Raw genomic sequence first — 7293 nt, forward strand, 5'->3', positions numbered from 1 at the left:
AACCCTATTAACTGAAGAATTAACTATTGAATAATTTGCCAGAGTTCTACCGCATTTGGTTCTGTATTCTTCTCTATTGGAGTGTAGCCTGTGGGCAGGGACAGTGTCTCTTTAGTAGGAGCCAGGAATTAAATGAATCCTGTTAAATTACCATGTTACTTATAAGCAAATGCAGGTTCAGGGGTGATGCAGAAACAAAGAATTTTTGCTAATGTGATTTGGGCTATATGTTTTTTACACTAATTTTCATACCAAAACTCAGGTAATATCTACTTTTTAATTCTAAATTTATTCAGTTATTTAGTTTATTTAATTACATAGTTTTTTTAAAGTTTCAACTAGTTAAAATTTCCTAGCTTTATTTTCTGATTTTGATTAGAATTTGTATATTGATTATTCATACCTATTCAAACTGTGTATAAAACTGTATAGGCCGGGCGCGGTGGCTCAAGCCTGTAATCCCAGCACTTTGGGAGGCCAAGACGGGCGGATCACAAGGTCAGGAGATCGAGACCATCCTGGCTAACACGGCGAAACCCCGTCTCTACTAAAAACACAAAAAATTAGCCGGGCGAGGTGGCGGCGCCTGTGGTCCCAGCTACTCGGGAGGCTGAGGCAGGAGAATGGCGGGAACCCGGGAGGCGGAGCTTGCAGTGAGCTGAGATCTGGCCGCTGCACTCCAGCCTGGGCGACAGAGCGAGACTCCGTCTCAAAAAAAAAAAAAAAACAAAACTGTATAAAACCACTTTTCACATGAAGAAATATGATGTCTATTTTAATGCCTCTTTTGTTTTTTGTATAATATAGGTACAGGGGGAATGGAACTAATAATTATTCAGTGGCCACTAAATACCAGGCTCGAGCTGGGCAATTTTACATATGCGATCTCATTTCATTTAAGCCTCACAAAGTCATGTGAAGATGATCTGTTTTGGAGACAAGAAAACTGAGCTCACAGAGGTTGAAGGACTTGCTCCAAGATAAAGTCCTGAATCAAACCCTATTCTGACTGTTTTCAAAATGTATGCTTTTTTGGTATTTCTAGAGCACTCGGTAATGGTTGTTGGACTGTAAGCAACAGAAACTGTATATTTAAGGTATGAGGACACTCTGGGCACAGTGGCTTCCACCTGTAGTCCCAACTACTCAGGAGGCTGAGGCAGGAAGATTACCTGAGTCCAGGAGTTTGAGGCTGTAGTGAGCCATGATCGAACCACTGCATTCCGGCCTGGGCAACAAAGCAAGATCCCATCTCTAAATAAATAAACAAAAATTTAAATATAAAGCAACTATTATCAATATGTTAAAGGTTACAACAGATATAATGAATGAAAAGATTAGTTATTGCTGGAGAGAAATGGAAACTTAAAAGTAGCCACGCTGGGCATAGTGGCTCACACCTCTAATCCCAGCACTTTGGGAGGCCAACACAGGAGGATCACTTGAGGCCAGCAGTTCACAACCAGCCTGGCCAACATGGTGAAACCCCATCTCTACTAATAATACAAAAATTAGCCGGGTGTGATGGTACGCGCCTGTAGTCCCAACTACTTGGGAGGCTGAGGTAGGAGAATCACTCGAACCTGGGAGGTGGAGGTTGCAGTGAGCCAAGATTGCGCCACTGCACTCCAGCCTGGGCGACAGAGTGAGACTCCATCTCAAAAGAAAAAAGAAAAAAAAAAAAAAAAAGAAATACCTGAGACTGGGTATTTTATGAAGAAAAGAGGTTTAATTTCTCACGGTTCTGCAGGCTGTACAAGCATGGCACCAGCATCTGCTCAGCTTCTGGGGAGGCCTCAGGGAGCTTTCACTCATGATGGAAGCTGAAACAGGAGCAGGCACCTCATTACATGGTGAAAGTAGGAACAAGAGAGTGTGGGGGGAAGGTGCCACACGCTTAAACAACCAGTCTCATGATAACTCACTCACCATTGCAAGGACAGCACCAAGCCATGAGAGATCTGCCCCATGACCCAAACCCCTCCCAACAGGCCCCACCTCCAATATTAGGGATTACATTTGAACAAGAGATTTGAGTGGGGACAAATATCCAAACTATATATTGTATGCCCTTAGGGAATTACAAATTAAAACAAAAATGAGATACAATTACACATCTATTGGAATGGCCAAAATCTAAAACACTGACAATATCAAATGCTGACAAGGATGTTGAGCAACAGGAACTCTCATTCATTGCTCAGGGGAAGGGCAAATGGTACAGACACTTTGGAAGACAATTTGGCAGTTTCTTATAAAAATTAAATATACTTGGCCAGGTGTGGTGGCTCACACCTGTAATCCCAGCACTTTGGGAGGCCGAGGCAGGTGGATCACGAGATGAGGAGATCGAGACCATCCTGGCCAACATAGTGAAACGCCATCTCTACTAAAAACACAAAAATTAGCCAGGCATGGTGGCACATGCCTGTAATCCCAGCTACTCGGGAGGTGGAGGCAGGAGAATCCCTTGAACCAGGGAGTTGGAGGTTGCAGTGAGCGACAGAGGGAGACTCCATCTCAAAAAAAAAAAAAAAATTAAAAATTAAATATACTCTTACCATATGAACCAGCAATTTGCTTTGTGGTTATTTAACCAAATGAACTGAAAATACGTCCACATAAAAACCTGCACAGAGATGCTTATACTAGCTTTATTTATGATTGTCAAAACTTGGAAGCCACCAAGATGTCCTTCAGCAGGTGAATGGATAAACTGTAGTACATTCAGACAGTGGAACAGCATTCAGCACTAAAAAATGAACTATCAAGCCATGAAAAGACATGGAGGACCTATAAATGCGTATCACTAAGCGAAAGATGCCAATCTGAAAAGGCTACATACTGTGTGATTCCAAATACTGTGTGTAACAGTCTGGAAAAGGCAAAAATACGGAGAAGTTCAGGTTGCCAAGGATTAGGAGAGAGTGATGAATAGGCAGAGCACAGAGATTTTGGGGGCAGTGACAACCACTCTGTATGATACTTCAAAGGTGGATACATATCGTTACACTTTTGTCCAAACATATAATGTATGGCACCAAGAGTGAACCCTAAAGTAAATTATGAACTTTGGGGGGTAATGATGTATCAATGAAAGTTCATTGATTGTAACAAATCTATCACTCTAGTGGAGATGTTGATCCTGGGGGAGTTTGTGCATGTGTGGGGGCAGGGGATGAATGGGAACTCTGTACTTTCTGCTCAATTTTGCTATGAACTTAAAACTGCTCAAAACAATGTTCTGGGCTGGGCACCATGGCTCACACCTGTAATCCCAGCACTTTGGGAGGCCCAGGCACTTTGCATCACTTGAGCTCAGGAGTTTGAGACCAGCCTGAGCAACACAGTAAAATCCCATCTCTATCAAAATTTTTTAAAACTCAGTGTTCTGGAATCAGTGATGACAACTAATTTGATGTCATGGCACTGTGAATGTACTAAAACCTACTGAATTGTACATTTTTAAGGGGTGGCTTTTTTTTTTTTTTTTTTTTTTTTTTTTGAGACGGAGTCTCACGCTGTTGCCCAGGCTGGAGTGCAGTGGTGCGATCTCGGCTCACTGCAAGCTCCGCCTCCCGGGTTCCCGCCATTCTCCTGCCTCAGCCTCCTGAGTAGCTGGGACTACAGGCGCCCGCCACCGCGCCCGGCTAATTTTTTGTATTTTTAGTAGAGACGGGGTTTCACTGTGGTCTCGATCTCCTGACCTTGTGATCCGCCCGCCTCGGCCTCCCAAAGTGCTGGGATTACAGGCTTGAGCCACCGCGCCCGGCCAAGGGGTGGCTTTTATGGTATGTCAATTATATCTCAATAAAGCTGTTATTTAAAAAGATACCTATTTCACAAGGTTATTGTGTGGATTAAACAAGATCATGTGGCGTTTTATACATGTCTGTTATAATACTTGCTAAATATTGTCTTGTAAATACTTATTGCCTTCTGCCCATAGACATTAACACCTGCAGAGCCTGGCCTGAGCTGTCTTTTCAACTTTAGTTTTATTTTTATATTTTACTTTTTAGAGACAGGTTTTCACTCTGTTGCCCAGGCTGGAGTGCAGTGGCGTGATCATGGGTCACTGCAGACTTGACCTGTGGGGCTCAAGCAATCCTCCTGCTTTGGTCTCCTAAGTAAGCTGGGAGCACAAGCGCCCACCACCACCACTGGCTAAGCTTTGTTTCCTCAGTGTTTAGCATAATACCTGACATTTGATGCTTCAGGAAGGAATTGCAGGTGAGAGACAAAGTAGAGAGAAGGACCACAGATGACTCCAAGGCTTCTAATCTGGACTAACAGATGAGTGGTAGCTGACAGAGACTTTAAAATGATAAGCTGGTTTTGTTGTGCTCATTGTATGTTTGGTAAAGTACATTGTAGTTTAAATGAGTTGTATTTGAGCAGTGTGTAGAAATGCCCGGCTTAATCTATCCAAATTTTATTTATTTATTTATTATTTTTTTTGAGACGGAGTCTCGCTCTGTCGCCCAGGCTGGAGTGCAGTGGCCAGATCTCAGCTCACTGCAAGCTCCGCCTCCCGGGTTCACGCCATTCTCCTGCCTCAGCCTCCTGAGTAGCTGGGACTATAGGCGCCCGCCACCTCGCCCGGCTAGTTTTTTTGTATTTTTGTAGTAGAGACGGGGTTTCACGGTGTTAGCCAGGATGGTCTCGATCTCCTGACCTCGTGATCCGCCCGTCTCGGCCTCCCAAAGTGCTGGGATTACAGGCTTGAGCCACCGCGCCCGGCCAATCTATCCAAATTTTAAGTAAAGATACAGGTCCCAAACTCAAAAAGGAGGTGAGGGCCGGGCGTGGTGGCTCACACCTGTAATCCCAGCACTTTGGGAAGCCAAGGAGAGTGGATCACCTGAGGTCAGGAGTTAGAAACCAGCCTGGCCAACATGGCAAAACCCCGTCTCTACTAAAAAAAAAAAAAAAGAATACAAAATTAGCCGGGTGTGGTGGTGCATGTAATCCCAGTTGCTTGGGAGGCTGAGGCAGGAGCATTGTTTGATCCTGGGAAGCGGAGGATGCAGTTATCCGAGATTGTGCCATTGCACTCCAGCCTGAGCAACAAGAGTGAAACTCTGTCTCAAAAAAAAAAAAAAAAAAAAAAAAAAAAAGAGAGAGAGAGAGAGAGAAAGGCGAGTGGTAAAGCCTGAAAATGTGTCATCAGTCACCAGCAGTCTGTGGGCAAATCCATCCTACTAATGGGTTTCATTTGGCCAGAACAATCTTTTAAATAAGTTGCCAATAGTTGAAAATTAGAAGATTCTCAAAAACATCAAGAATTTTAACTTCTGCCAAAAAGTCAGATATGTGGCAACCCTAATCTCGTAGTCCCCAAAGGCAAAGACCAGCTGCCCTCAAGCGAGCTTAGTTGGCTCCTTTCATCTTAGATGGGAGTTGAAATGAACATTCCGGAGAGCAAGGAGGGACACCTCAAAGGACAGATCCTCCAGAATCACCAGCAAGTAGCCAGGCGCGGTGGCTCATGCCTGTAATCCCAGCACTTCAGGAGAGCGAGGAGGGAGGTTCACTAGGTCAGGAGATTGAGACCATCCTGGCTAACACTGTGAAACCCTGTCTCTACTAAAAATACAAAAAATTAGCCGGGCATAGTGGCTCATGCCTGTAGTCCCAGCTACTAGGGAGGCTGAGGCAGGAGACTGACGTGAACCCGGGAGGCAGAGCTTGCAGTGAGCCGAGATCATGCCACTGCACTCTAGCCTGGGCGACAGTGTGCGACTCCGTCTCCAAAAAAAAAAAAAAAAAAGAAAAAGAAACACACCAGTAAGTACAGATGAGGAGGTGAAAGCAGGCACGGGGTGGCAGGTCTTGCATTCACTGGCCTTTCCATCTCCTTTTCTGGGTCACCAGTATTTAGCCTGGCTTCTCGTCTTGTTGCTTCACCATCAAGAATCTCAACATAGTCGACTTTGGAGGGCATGGACCCTTGTACTTGAAACTCTTTTCCACTCTATCCCTTTTCTCTTTCCCAGCAGAAGGCTAATGGAAACCAGAAATTAAAAGTAGCTCTATATTTCCTATTTATTCTGGCAAAATTCTTGGACTGAGTAGTATGGGTAATTGAGATAAGAAGTTTTGAGGCCGGGCGCGGTGGCTCAAGCCTGTAATCCCAGCACTTTGGGAGGCCGAGACGGGCGGATCACGAGGTCAGGAGATCGAGACCATCCTGGCTGACACTGTGAAACCCCGTCTCTACTAAAAACTACAAAAAACTAGCCGGGCGAGGTGGCAGGCGCCTGTAGTCCCAGCTACTCAGGAGGCTGGGGCAGGAGAATGGCGTGAACCCGGGAGGCGGAGCTTGCAGTGAGCTGAGATCTGGCCACTGCACTCCAGCCTGGGTGGCAGAGCGAGACTCCGTCTCAAAAAAAAAAAAAAAGAAGTTTTGAGATATTTTGCCAAAGTGATTAAGACCAAAAATGTTGAGAACCATTGCTTTGTCGCATAGGATGAACGTGACTGAAATCATTATTCTTTATAAGGTCCTATGGGTTGTTTTCTGATATAATAAAAATAACAACAAAACATTTGAGTAGCACATTACAGTGTAAAAAGTACTTCTTATTCCAAACATGATTTGGAAAATCATGATTTGGAAAAGTACATGATTCCAAACTCACAGCCCTTTTGTGGTAAGTGATAACTTCCTCATTGTATGGCAGTTCCATTTAGAAACTATTCATATTGACATCGATTCTGGAGATTCCAGATTCCATTTGCTGTATCATTGCAAAGGCCAGCATAAAATACAAGCCAACTGCTGTTACCAGCAAATCAAGGTTGGAAGGTACTTAGAAAACAGGAAAAGCCTGTGGAAAATGCCTTGTCTTAGCGACTCTCAAATGCAATGTAATAAATGCTGGCTCTGAGGACAACGTATAAATCGGGCAATCTCAGGTGTGATGCCAAGAGGGAAAGTGAGGCATTCATTCAATAATAGTTCATTGGCCGGGCGTGGTGGCTCACGGCTGTAATCCCAGCACTTTGGGAGGCCAAGGCGGGCGGATCACGAAGTCAGGAGATTGAGACCAGCCTGGAAAACACATTGAAACCCCGTCTCTACTAAAAATACAAAAAAATTATTCGGGCGTGGTGGCGGGTGCCTGTAGTCCCAGCTACTCGGGAGGTTGAGGCAGGAGAATGGCGTGAATCCGGGAGGCGGAGCTTGCAGTGAGCCGAGATCGCGCCACTGCACTCCAGCCTGGGCGACAGTGCGAGACTCCGTCTCAAAAAAAAAGAGTTAATTGAAGGCCCATGTGCCAATGTGCC

The sequence above is a fragment of the Macaca mulatta genome, chromosome 2, assembly GCF_049350105.2.
Source record: "Macaca mulatta isolate MMU2019108-1 chromosome 2, T2T-MMU8v2.0, whole genome shotgun sequence".
NCBI classification, from domain to species: domain Eukaryota; kingdom Metazoa; phylum Chordata; class Mammalia; order Primates; family Cercopithecidae; genus Macaca; species Macaca mulatta.